Raw genomic sequence first — 14,207 nt, 5'->3', positions numbered from 1 at the left:
AAAAAAAAAAAAAAAAAAAAAAAAAAAAAACCATACAGCTTGGGAAGTCTTCCTTCAATTTATGGTATGTTAAAAAAAGATTAGGAAGACATTGGGATTTACCCCTTTAGAGGATCAGGACTGAAAACAAAATGCTAAAGGACACTGTTGAGTTTTAGAGTCGTGCTCATTTTCAAAGAGTCCAGCAGAGACAGTGGAAGACAAAGAGGTTACTTACTGCCTTCTGGAGAGGTCATTTGATCTAGCAAATACCATATTCCACTCCAGCTCAGTAATGAGCCTTGTGCGTTCAGTGGCTTATTAAATGCAAAACATGTAGTCTTTACTGAATAATAAATAAAAGCAAACAACCCCTGAATCTGACTAGGGAGAGAGAGGAGAGACAGTGAACATGGGACACAAGCTAAAGGTAAAACATGGTGCAAAGCCAGAGGTGTCTGTTGGCTATCCAAACCTGGGGCTCCACAAAAGGTGACCTCAAGACAGGCTGAGCAAAAGGGCTCAGAGGGGCACACTGGGGGTGTACTTGGAAGTCAAACCACACTTGCAAGATAAGGATGAACATGATTTGTTATTGGCTGCAAATAATTGGATCTCTACTACACTGAGAGTGAATGTAGAATTGGGACAGTCTCTGCTGCCCAGGCGTTCAACATGCCAATTAGAAAACCAGGGGCAGGGACAGCATCCGAAGGTGCCGCGTAGCTTTATGAATGTTCCTGTCTCTGGACAGACACTTTTGGGCCTTGGTGAGGACATAATGGATGGTGACTGAGCTTCATGCCCTCCTCAGCACAGGAGGTGATGCCCACAAAGCCAAGGACCAGGAGGAGCACATAGGGGTTGGGGAACGGACATTTTCCTTCTGTTCTTAAACCATTCAGCGAACAGCTGGGTACTGAGAAAATGAGCAGGTGATTTCAGATTTATGAAGCTGCATCCTGACACCCTAGGAAGAGCCTTTGCGGACAGAAGGTGGGAGGCTGACAGAGATAGGTAGATGTGGGCACCTGAACCCAAAGCACTAGCTCTGATTACATATGGACCCTTGAACCAGCTGCTAGAAAGGGCTGCCATGGTGCCAGTAAACTGTCCCTCTCTCAGCAGGAGAAGCCAGGTAAGGACCACCATTTGTTGAAGATTTCTGTTGAATAAGTAAATTCTTGAATTGAGAATGTAATTTAAAATTTCTGCTGGCAGTGTTTCCACTGGTGGTAGGGTCTCCAAATCATCCCCCACCATTCCCTTCCTGTGTCAGTGAGAACAAAGATGGGAAGAACAAAAGGTAGGAGATGTGCAAAAATTGTCACACTGAGAAAGCCACATCATATTAATTTTATAACAATTCCAGTATTTGCAAAGGAGTGTGGAACATTAAACTAGCTAAGTGGCATAAGTGTTACTGTTCACAGATATTTCCTGCTCCTCCCTGAGAGGACTGTATTTTCTTACCCATTGATATTAAACTTGGGCAAATGACGTGCTTTCCAAAATAAAATGAAAGCAGAAATGATGTGTGTTATGTGTCACTCCATGCAAAAGCTTAAGGGTCAGTTTAAGATCTGCCTCTTTTCTCTCTGAAAGGAGATTGTTCCAGAGGCTGCTCCTTCACTATGGGTCCCTGGAATGGAGGTGATGTGAAGCACAGATGGATCTGATCTGGAATGGACATGCAGCCTGAATGAGAATTAAACTTTTGATATTATAAGCCAACTGAAATTTGAGGATCTTTTGTTCTAGCAGCATAACCTGGCCTATACTAATTAATACAAAGTACCCTTAAAGGATAAACATCAACTTTGTTCTTGATATGTAATATGTGTATATTAATTTAAAAGGTTGGTAAGAACTACAGCAAAATAATAGTGATTATTTCCTGGGTTGGAGATTATGATCTTTTTCTACTTTATGCTTTTCTGTAATTCCTAAATGTTCTACAGTTAACAAATATTGCATTTATTATTAAGAAAAACATAAATATTATGTTCTTTAAAAGGCAAGGTATCAATCCATGCCCAGGTGGAAAGTTCTACTGTGAGTCTCACCACTCACCCTAAAGTATGGGAATTTGGGTGACAAGTGTAGCATCTTTAAAAGTATCCCTAAGATCTGCATCATTAACCCCAGCCGACCTCCTGTACCCTTTCATCCTTGCTTCCCCTCAGCCCATAGTCCTCAGCACATATTCCTCCAAGCTGGGACTTGACTACAGTGTCCTGAAGTCCCCATCTGCAGTGTGGTGGTACACAAAGCTAACAATCACTTAGCACAGAAGAACCTCCATCCTTCTTGGGAGCTCTGCGGACATGTCCTTTTCTTGTTTCTCATTTATGACCATAGAATCAAGGAACTTTTTTTCTAAGCCCTATTCCCTCACTATCAAATGCAAAAAAAAATGTCTAACTGTGAGTATGGGTATAGAGATTCCTGCAGATTTATCAGGAAATTAATAGTGTATCCCAGAATTAAAACACCTTTGTACCCCTACTTGAAAAGCCCAAGAATGAGGCCATGACCTTCTAATTTTGGTGGGTATTCTGATTCACCCTGATTCCATTTTAAAATCCCTAAAAATTATGCCAGTTATGTTATTAAATTCCTTCATGACTTAAGCAGGATAAGAAACACTATGTGCTATAACAAACAATCCAAAAACCTTGGTAACTTATCACTATCACCGTAACCTTGGTAACTTCCTAACTTATATTACAGGCTGATGTGGGTCAAGAGGCTCTTCTGGGTGGCTTTTCTTAAAGCAATGACCCAAAAACCAGATTCCTTTTATCTTGAGATACTATCTTTTTCAACAATAGCACTATGGTCGCCATAAGAGGGGAAAATATTAAGTGATCATACAGGGACTTTTATGCAATACCTGGAAGTGAGATACATCATTTCAGCCCACATTCTCTTGTTTAGAAAACAATTAGATGCACCAACCAAACTGAAAAGGAAACTGGGAAGTGGAATCTTCTCTGTGCTCAAGAAAAAATAAATAAGATTGGTAAGCATACAGCAGGTCCCTGACTCAGTTTTATGTTCTAGTCATCAAATATCCATTTTATTCTTTCTCCAACACACAGAACTTGCTCACTTCTCCCAAGAGGGGCAATTCAAAGTTCTATCCACTTGTGGAGTCCAAAGCACGAGTCTCAGATCTTTGGGAGAAGTGCAGACTTCTCCATGGAGTGACACATAACACACATCATTTCTGCTTTCATTTTATTTTGGAAAGCACGTCATTTGCCCAAGTTTAATATCAATGGGTAAGAAAATACAATCCTCTCAGGGAGGAGCAGGAAATATCTGTGAACACTAACACTTATGCCACTTAGCTAGTTTAATGTTCCACACTCCTTTGCAAATACTGGAATTGTTATAAAATTAATATGATGTGGCTTTCTCAGTGTGACAATTTTTGCACATCTCCTACCTTTTGTTCTTCCCGTCTTTGTTCTCACTGACACAGGAAGGAAGACCAGCTATGGTTAGGGTCCACTTGGAGTAATTTAAATACAGTAAATTCAAGACAGGATAGGGAATAGAAATGTATGATCACTAGAGCTTTTTTGACAGTTCTGTCTTTTTGCCCATTTTCCAACTGAGATTCCATGTCTTTCTTTTCACTATACAGTAACCTTATTTATTGGAGCCACTGCAAAGGCCAGATCATGAAATGTGCCACAGAGAGCTAAGGCAGAAGTAGCCCATTGCAGTAACATCAGGGAACTCAGGAATGTCTATAGTTTTATTATTCTCTTAGTCTGTTTGGGATGCTATAACAAAAACACTGTGAGCTAGATGGCTTATAAACAACAGAAATTTATCTCTCAGTTATGGAGGCTGGGAAGTCCAAGATCAAAGTGCCAGAAGATTTGGTGTCTTGAGAACCTGCTTCCTGCTTCCTAGATAGTCATCTTTTCACTGTGTCCTCACATGGCAGAAGTGACAAGGGAGTTCTCTGTGGTCTCTTTTGTAAGGGCACTAATTGCACTCATGAGGGCTCTACCCTTATGACCTAAGCACTTTCCAAAAACTACAGCTACAAATACCAACATATTAGGGATTAGTTTCAACATAGGAATCTGGGTGTGGGGGACACAAACATCCAATCTATAGCAGCCATGTCCTGAGGACCATGAGTTTCTACTGGCTGTGACATGCCCCCCTGAATCTCTGGAGCCTGGGATAACCCTGCACTTGGCCCTCAAGCTCTCTCATTTCTTTCTGAGGTCACCATGTGGTCACAGATCTGCAAAGCACCAGAAGCAGTGTGGCTCTTTTGTTTAACCATGATTCTCAATGTGCCTCTAGATCCTCTGCTTCCTCAAAGATCAGCTCAAACCCCACATCTTGTCTGATTCTGTCCCTGACCACCAAAACCATGGTGCCTTCTCCTCTGACCTTACTGCCTCTGTGACTTGGGAGTTGTTAAGGGCTGCTAGTGTTAACTCGTTCTAGGTATAGATCCTCTCCTCTCAGGAGAAGAAAATGAAAAGCTCACAGACTTTAATGTCATAGCATATCAGGATTTGAATCTAGGTTATGCCCTTTTCTAGCTGATGACTCTCATGTCACCATGAACCTCGGTTTTCTCATATGTAAAAGGGAGATGATGATACCAATACCTCCTAAGAAGCATTAACATAATGCTTAGCATGTAGTAGCTGCTCAATAAATACAAGTTACCTTCTTCTCCTTCCCCCTTTCCCTGACAAATTCCATGTATTTGTACCCAGGGCACTTTTTACCCCATAGACAGTTGTTAATTCTTTGTTGCTGATAAATGATTCTGATAACAGTATATCTGAAGCAGAGCTGAGGAAGGCTTGTGGTAACAGAAGATAAATATACAACTCCATCTTTTTCATCCTCTTTTGAGATCTTTACAGTGGAAGATCCCATGGGCTCCCTCTGGTAGGATTCCTGATTGAACAACCATAGAAAATGTTGCAGAAGTCGTGTATTTTTCAAGACCTCTATCTGAGTCAGCCTACACTTAAGGGGAATTGGTAACCTGATCATTATCAGTGAATATAAGTGTAGACAAACCACAAGTGAGTGCAGGTTTTTTATTTTGGGTTATCTACAATACTACTTCAAACTTCCAAATCTCTGTTCTTTTTCTATTATGTTGGTGAAATATAGCAGTGAGTTTTTTTCAGCACCTTGATAAAATAAGAGCATGACTCAGAATTACAATCACCTCTGGGAAAAAAGCTACCAATCCAGGACACCAGTGCCCCATGAATGTCTCGAGATGTCTCTGAACAAAGTTGTTCAATTATCAAATAAGGCTGGTAAAATTTTTGCCCACAGGCTTCCTCTGATAGTATTCCTGATTGAACAATCATAGAAACCACATATTTTTAAGAGCTCTCAGACTCGGTCTACCCTTAACTCCTGGGATTCTTAGTATTCATGTTTAATTTAGTTTTACACAGAGTTGGTTGTTTTGTTGTTTTGGGGTTGTTCCAGAAGAGCTATTAACACATGTAGACATTGGTGTCCATTGGAACACAATTTGAGAGAAGTTGATCTTGCCCAAACCCCTCATTTTAGAGGTGGAGTCACTGAGACCCAGAGATGTAGTCTATCTAGTGAGAGAAAATCTGAGTTCCAGATCTTCAGTGCTCCTCCTCCTTTCCTGCAGGCTTCTTGCGGCAAGATGTGGATCTTGCCAGAACCTCCTCCTTTCCTCTGTGACTTTTATGTTGTATTATTTTCTTTGTGCATGTGCAGCATGCACACACCACAAATCAGAAGAACATACTCTTGTGGCTCTCTCATTCTTAAGTGGACAGTAATGTAGGCATTAATTCCACAGAACTAGAAACAGACAATAACATGTGAGGGGTGTTGTAAAGGCAGTATGATCAGAGGACGGTATGCCTGATTCCACTCAGGAGCTGGGTTGTGATCATTCACTCCTTCCTCATTCATTTATCCCACAAATGTGTCCGGAATGCCTGCTGTGCCAGAAACTGTGCTAGGCACTGTGGATACAAGGTTCAATAAGACACAATCCCTGCCTTCAAACTGCTTACATTCTAGTATGAGAAACAGGCCTGCAAGAGATGAATGTAATGAAGTTATGCAGCTGCTGTGAGAGACGCTGATTTCTATGTGAGCCACAGAAAATCAGGGAAAAGTGTTTCAGGCAATGGCATTTTGAGCACCTGCAAGGAGTCACATATTGATTATTTCCCACAGCGTTGGCAATCTTGCCTTAAGAGCTGGAAGCGTCTCAAGTTTCAATTGTTCAAATTAATCAGATCAGCAGCACAGATCATACAAAACAGGGGCTAAGGAAATGCCAGCTCTCTGCTTTCGTGCATATCATGTGTCGTATGAATAACCACCTCCTCATCCCACCCCACACCCCAGACGGCACCCCACCCCCAACAGCAGCTTGCCTTGCTAATGGTGTTTTCTCAAAGCAAGTGCTAACATTGGTTTATATCCCTTGAGCACACACCAGCTGGATAGTAGGAGGAAGCCAGTTCAGCATTAAAAATTGACCGCAGATAATTTAGAGGGCAGACAAGCCACAGGCAGATAGATAACAGAGTGGAGTCCATCGTTATTTACAACCTGTGAGGAACTGTCCCCACCCATCCTGTAGCGCCATCTCCTGTCTCTGATGAGGTTGTAGTCTTGTTACAGGTCTTAATAGACCCATTTTATGAATATATCAGTAGGAGCATAAACAAGGTCACGTGAAATTTACAGGACGTTAATGAGACTTATGTAAATTTAGACCTATGTAAATTTTAAATGGAATGCAGTTATTAGATCATTTGCAAGTGAATAAAACCTGAAATTTGCTTTTCATTTTGCAAATCATCTCACCAGCAACTGCCCACTGTAAGCGCTCTCCAAAGCCCATAGAGCTACAGACCTACAAAGGATGTTTCACAGAATAGCTGAATCAAATTAAAGTGCCCTTTACTTTTGCTGTAGAAGTTCTGACAAATAAAATGGAAGATGCTGTTGCCATTTTCATCGCCTAAAACAAATCTTTGCTGGGGAGAAAAAGAGGAGAAAGAAACTTAAATGTCAACGGCTGACACTGTCATTCCCTACCACTCAGTAAATAAACATAATGTCTATTGGTTGTCATGGAAACATTCCTCCTGATTCCGAGCATCAAAGCTTAACGACAAAGACACCCTGATATTTGCAACTGGGTGCAAACAACTCTTTTGGCATTTCTCACAAGCTCACCAGCACAAGAGCCATTTTTCCTGTTTGTTTTCTTTCTTAGGCGTGAATTCATTTGCTTTGGAAAAAGAGACATGTATCTTAGAAACCTATCAAAAATACTTGAATACAGCTACCTTGCCAATCTCAGTTTCCCCTCCCCGCCTTTTAACATTTGCCTGAGAAGAATTTAAATGGCATATTTAGTCACTACATATTGTTCTTCCTGTACTCAATGCTGCACAAAAGGGATTGATTTAAATCATTTACAGTAACCGCGTGTGGGGGAGGAGGGTCCAGTTTTCAGCACCAAGTGTTCCTGGATCCATAATAAACAACCACAAATACAGACAACAAATGTGTGTGCTTGTATTTGTCTCTTCTTGGGTAAAGAATCATTCTTTAGTAAAGTCTCATTGCATACTTGCAGCATTCAACAAGAAAGCAGCTTAGATATGTGAGCAGAGATCTCCATCCACCTCCCTGGTAACCGTTGGCTACAAAAATCCAAGAATGTCCTATTACAAAAGAATCATTCTTTAGTAAAGTCTCATTGCATACTTGCAGCATTCAACAAGAAAGCAGCTTAGATATGTGAGCAGAGATCTCCATCCACCTCCCTGGTAACCGTTGGCTACAAAAATCCAAGAATGTTCCTATTACAATTTTTTTTAATCCTGGAATTTATAACCCCTCACAAAGCAGGAATGGACCAGGTGTAAAGGTTACAGCTGAGAGCCACTAAAGCTTTGGGGGCAACCATTGTTAATAATGATCAGCTGAAAGCAGAACACAGTCAAACATTTTAGCATTTCTAAAGCCCTAGAGCCTCTGACAAGCTAGCCATAAATCAGGGGGTATTTAAATTCCTGATTTTCTGGCATTTTTCAAGCTATAAATCTCACACATTCCTAAAACCACGTTGTCCAATAACCAGAGCTGAGGGCCAGAGTGGGTTCCAACTGAATGCAGCTTAAGTAGAACTGGAGTGAGGACTCCTGCTTCCCTCCTAGTCTTAAAACAATTCTTTCTGAAAGACAGTTAAAGATTTTTTTAAAGCCTTCTGAAGTGAGGCCGAGAGGGGATTGCATTTATCCCAGCACTCTACCAGGCTTTTCTCAACTTTGGATGAAGCCATCTCTGGATTTTTCTAGATGATCCCATTAAACCGTGTCTACATATGAGAAATGGTTTGGATAGTCAGAGGTAAGGAAGTGATTGAAAAGGGGAAGCCAAATGGTCCATACATAAATGAAGCTGATTCATAGTTAAACTGGGCTCCAGGACCACTTGTATTAGGAACTTAGATTCATCTGCCATGTTGAGATCCACATTCTCCAGCCCCACTGAGATGTACAGAATCAAAACTCTCAGGGGAGAGGACTGAAGCAGCATAGCAGATGTCACCAGCTGATCCTTTTTGTTTGGAAAACCATTTACTAAACCTTAGTCTCAAAAAGTAGAGCCCAGGAGTCTGCACTTTTAACCACCGGCCAGGCACAAGCATGAACCCATAAGTGTTTGCTATGTTAAATTGAATGTATCTATTAACCAAGATACATTCAATCTATATTTCTTCCAAGAAAAACTCATTGTGCTCTCTCACTCTTCCATTTATTTTTAATTGTTTTTCAGATAGATTCTTCCCCCACATTGCCATGTTCTCTCTCCCTTCTGAGGAGCTCTTTGAAGAGGTTTTATCTCTTCAGAACTTTGCAGAAGGGGGGCTTTTGCTCATCCTGAAGGCAGTGATGTCCCCGGAACCCAGAAGACCTCTGTGACCTTGACTAAGTCCTACTTCTCTGAGCACCAGTTTCCTTATCATTTGAGTTCCTCAAACTCCAAGTATACTGCCACGTGGTAAACTCGAGATTCTCTAACACTAGCTAGTAAAGAAATGAGGAAGTAAAAGAAGGAGAAAAGGAAAAGAGAAAAGGCTATAAAATATTTTTGGCCAGTTAAAATTCTTTTCCAGCAGTTGGGAAAAATGGAATTAGAAGGCCTTCTTACTGTAGTACTTTTTATTTTATAACATCTTTTCTCCCTAAAGCTGGAAAGAGTCTTTACCATGAATACCCCCAGTGGGCTTGCTGTGAGCAGTATGATTCCAGGGGAGCCTGTATTGTAAAGGTCAGGAGAGGAGGTGGTCCCAAGTGTAGTAAGGGTCATTGAACTGTTGAGGGACTTTTATCCACTTCTTTACTCTTGAATATACTAGCCTAAACATGTTTGTGTAGGTTCTTGCCTTTTTGTCCATTTTGCAGATACTGTAGAAAGGAGGGAATTGAAAAGCTTAACATCCTGTTTTGTTTTCGCTCTATATTTCTAAATTCCATAAAGAATAGAAAAAGGAGAAGGAATAGAGACCTGGGAGGAAGTCTGCACCACTGGAGCAAAGAAGAGGAATGAAACAGTTGGCACACATAGCAGGTAGTAGGAGTGTGTCGACCACCCCCATCAGTTCCCTCTACCATGCAGGCTTCCAGGGATTCTCAGAGACTCCTCTCTGGCCTGCCAAAGTGTGGGCACAGTCTTGTTTCCTCTCAGTCCTGGGAGGGCAGCGTCTGATTTTTCCCAAGGAGTTTTTCTAGCAAACAAAGGAAAAATGAGACCAATTTTCCATAAACACGTAGCAGCCTGAGAGATCCTTAAGTCCAGGTCTGCTCAGCTGACTTTAACTCACTTCTAAACAAGTTTGGTTTTTCGGGCACAGATCTTGGAGAACCAGTCCCAGAATCTTCTCCTCACCCTCTCCTGCCTGAACTGGGTGCTAAACAAACGTGCTCCCTCTCTTAGCTAGAAGTCGAGTTGAGTTTGCCCTACTTCTAGGCCTGATAGGGGTCCTAATGCTTTTCCGAACATCATTTCCCATGCCTTCCTGTAGGGAGATGTGGGTAGAAGAGGGCTTTGGAGAAAAGAGGTCAGTGTTCAAGTTCCCAGTTGTCACTGACAGTCTGTATGACCTTGTACAAGCTACTTACCTCTTATTTATCTCTCAATTTCCTCTTGTTAAAATGAGGTAACAGTGCTGACTTCATGGACTGCTGACAAGATAAAAAGAAATGCAAACACCTAGGATAGACTTTCTCCTTAATCACAGGGCACAAGTGCCCAGATCCACCTATCACCCTGGTTCCTCAGCATGTATTTGTTCTCCCTTCTCTCCCCTCTGGGGGTCCTGTCCTGATCCATGACTTTAGCATGAAGAACACACCAACAGTGAATAGAAGGAAGAACAGAGCAGAGTCAGGTGTCTAGCTACGGGTTAATAAGTCAAAATGAGAAGAAACGGGGACCTAAACTAGATGATGGCATTGAAAATGCAGGGTGAATGTGGAAAACTTGATGGAGGCAGGATCTAACTGGATGTGCATGAGGAAAGCAGTAGAAGGGAGGATCAGTCATGGCAGGAAGGGAACAGCAAAGCATGTGGAACCAAGAGACCTGGTTTCAAGGTTTCTTTTCTGTCATTAACTAATTTTATAAACTCTGGGAAGCCATTTTACCTCTGAGTCTTGTCCTTTGTAAAACGAGGCTGGAAATACCTACAAATTAAATGAAAAAATGTATAAAATACCTGAAGCACGATGGAATGGACCATTATTCAATAACGGTCACTTTAATGCTAGCTATCACCTCAAAGCCACTTATCTTTCTTGTGCCGCTTTCTTCATTTGTAAAGGGTGGGCCTAGGTGAACCGTACAGGCCCTTCCAGCTCTAATGTATTCTGAATCTATCAGGAAGTGATGAGTTTGCTTTGTACATGTTGAGTGCGGGCTGGTATTCCTGTGGAAAGTTTCCTGGTCAAGTTGCTAACACAGATCAAAACTTCTAGAGTAGTAGTTTTCCAAAGGGTCACTACAGCCCCTAGACAGTATTGTGGAAATTTGTGGGCATTTTTGGTTGTCAACATGATGGGAAGGCACTACTGACATTGGAGGACAGGAACCAGAGATATCATGACATGTGCGGTGTGTGCAGTACAAACACAACAATGAATTGGCCTGTGTGACTTTCACATGCCCCCCTCAGAAATCCAACTAGGACATTGGTTCTCAAAGTATGACCAGGGACCCCTGAGACCCTATCAAGGATAGTCAAGGTCAAAACCATTTTCACAGTAATACCATCATGTTATTTGACTGTTTTACTGAGTTGACACTTGCAATGATGAGACAAAAGTGGGTAAAAATGTTGGTGCCTTGCACAAATCAAGGCAGTAGCACCAAACTGTACCATACTAGTGGCCACTGCATTCTTCATTACCATGCACTCGCAGTTAAACCAACAAAAACAAAACCCTCCATTTTCACTTAAGAATGTCCTTGATGAAGCAATAAAATTTATTAACTTCATTAAATCTCAACCCTTGAATACACACTTTTTAATATTCTGTCTGACAAAATGCTACATATCAAAATACAAATTTGAGTTGCAAGCTGAATCAGCCATGTTTTTCAAGGAACATCATTTTTACTAGGAAAAACAACAGGCAGACAAACTATGATTACTATTCAGGTGAGTATCTTTGCAGACTACTTTCTCAAAAATGAACACTTTTTTTCATTTCCAAGAAAACAACTAAAAAGTACATGTTGCCAATGATAAAATTTAAGCATTCAAGCAAGAACTGGAAGGAAAATTTGCACCTACCACCATGAGCTTGACAGCCTCTCAAGACTTAAAGTCCTTTCTGATGAGATTAGTGGCAATATTAGTTAATGTGATTTATTGACTTTATATGATGAAATATGTCAACATTTGGAAGATCTTTATAACTCAGTGATCCAATACTTTACAAATAACCAATGTATGATGTTACAAAATCATACATGGTAAAAGGTCCATTCACAGAGCAAGCTAGAACAATGGATTTTAATGTAACAGAGTACCATGGTATTCATTGATATGATTTCAGATTCCACATTCCAACAAGCCTTTAAGAAACTATCAACTGTTGAGTTTTGCATCTTATAAAAGAAGAATATCCACAATTACCTGCAAAGTCTATTGTAACACTCCTACTTTTTCCAACTACATATCTGTATAAGCCTGGATTTTCTGCAAACACGTAAAACAAAATACCATATTGCAGCAGACTGAATATGGAAGTAGATGGGAGAATCTAGCTGTCTTTGATTAAGCCAGACATTACAGAGATTTGCAAATCTGTCAAACAATGCCACTCTTCTCACCAAATTATCTTTTGTTTTGGAAGATGTAGTTATTTTTAACAAAAATGTTATTTATGTTAACATGTAATGAGATTGTTATTTTTAAATAGTAAATAAATATTGTTAAAATTTCTCAGTTTTAATTTCTAATACAGTTAATATCAATAGATACAACCCACATTAACAAATGCTTTTGGGGTTCCCAATAATTTTACGAGTATAAAGGGGTTCTGAGACCAAAAATTTGAGAACCACAGATGTAGGAAAAATTCAATTTTCTAAGCCTAGACTCTGACTCTATTTTATACATAAATGCAAAGTACTTTTATGTCTCCTAATGTATACCAACTTCCGGGAACACAACTACCATGTAAGCCAATGGTAGACTGTATGTTGCTTTGTTTAAAATTTCACCAACAACTGTTGACCATTTCACAAAGTCATACCACCAATGGCAACACTAGGCATAATATGAGAGTTGCCAATATAGTACACCTGCATTTCCTGGCTTTGTAGTTCTGTCATCCCTGAGATTTTTTTGGTAAGGTGCTAACATCTGACACTTCACTTTGTCTTCTGGTGTAGTTGTGCCCAAGGATTTATACACTGAAATACACACTGTATTGTTACTTTATTTTTTATACTACAGTTAAGGCATTTTCTTTTTTAAATTATGTATATAGGTAATTTATATTATTTATGAGTTTCACTATAATAAAAGGGACATTACAAAATTTTTGTTATGAAAGGGGCATTGGGTCTGACATGGTTAAGAATCACTCCTCTAAGAGGTAAAGGCTGACGTGAGAGATTTGTGATTTATCTACATGGAGATGATAGCTGAAACCACAGGGAGGAGTCAGCTTATGAGATGTCTGGTTCAGAGTGCCGTGTCTTTAAAAGTGATGGAGGAATAACCACTGGCTAGAGGATATCACACAAGAACACTGCTCATCAAAGTTTGTCCAAAGTTCCCCAGTACATTGCTACTCCCTTATCTATCTCAGATTCTAAGCTCACATTTTCCCACCAACTCCGGTGCATATGCTTTTCCTCTTTGGACTTTTCAGCTTGCTTGAATCAATAGATATTGCAGCCCACCTCCAAAACCCATTCTTCTAGCCACATTTTCTTGGACACTGGACCTCAGCCTGATCTGGTATGTTGTTCTACTCCTGCTGGACTTTAACTCCAGAAAGCCATCTTGATATCTGACCACAGAAAGGACAGAGATCAAAGAGGGCAAGTATAAAAAGAGGAAATGTGAAAAATGACCTTCTTTGATAAGACAGGAGGTTAAGAGGCTAAGCTCCTGCTACCTAGGGCCTCCCAGTCTCAGCTAAGCCTTTGTTCTCTCCCTCCCATGAATTCTGAAATTCATTCAATTTTACTTTTTTGTAAAATAGCAAAATGTCTCACTTTCTTAGCCCATGATTAAAATCTAGTTGTTTATTTGTAGGGCCATGTGTTGCTGAAGACTCTCCTTTAAAAAATTATAATAGTTGCTTCTTCAGATGATTTTCTTCTATCTGCCAGAAGATGTCATTTTGGGATAAGGCCATTCAAACATACTCAAATCTGAGCAATAACTCAACTAAAATGAGGTCACTGTAAATGACTACCACAATGGGGGGAAAACCTGTTAAATTAAATCCAGAGTAAGTACCAACACATCATGTACTGAGAGTTACATGTGTCAAATGAAGGAGTGTTATGAGGATTAATGAGTCCGTTATTAAAAAACGCTTTGAGATTCTTAAGATGAATGGCATTGTTGAAAGTGGGGGTAGGGCTGGCATTTACAGGTTGTAGTTAAATCAAAGACTTGT

The sequence above is a fragment of the Lipotes vexillifer genome, unplaced genomic scaffold (genome assembly GCF_000442215.2).
Source record: "Lipotes vexillifer unplaced genomic scaffold, Lipotes_vexillifer_v1.1 scaffold150, whole genome shotgun sequence".
NCBI lineage: Eukaryota > Metazoa > Chordata > Mammalia > Artiodactyla > Lipotidae > Lipotes > Lipotes vexillifer.
This window is presented reverse-complemented; position numbering follows the sequence as displayed.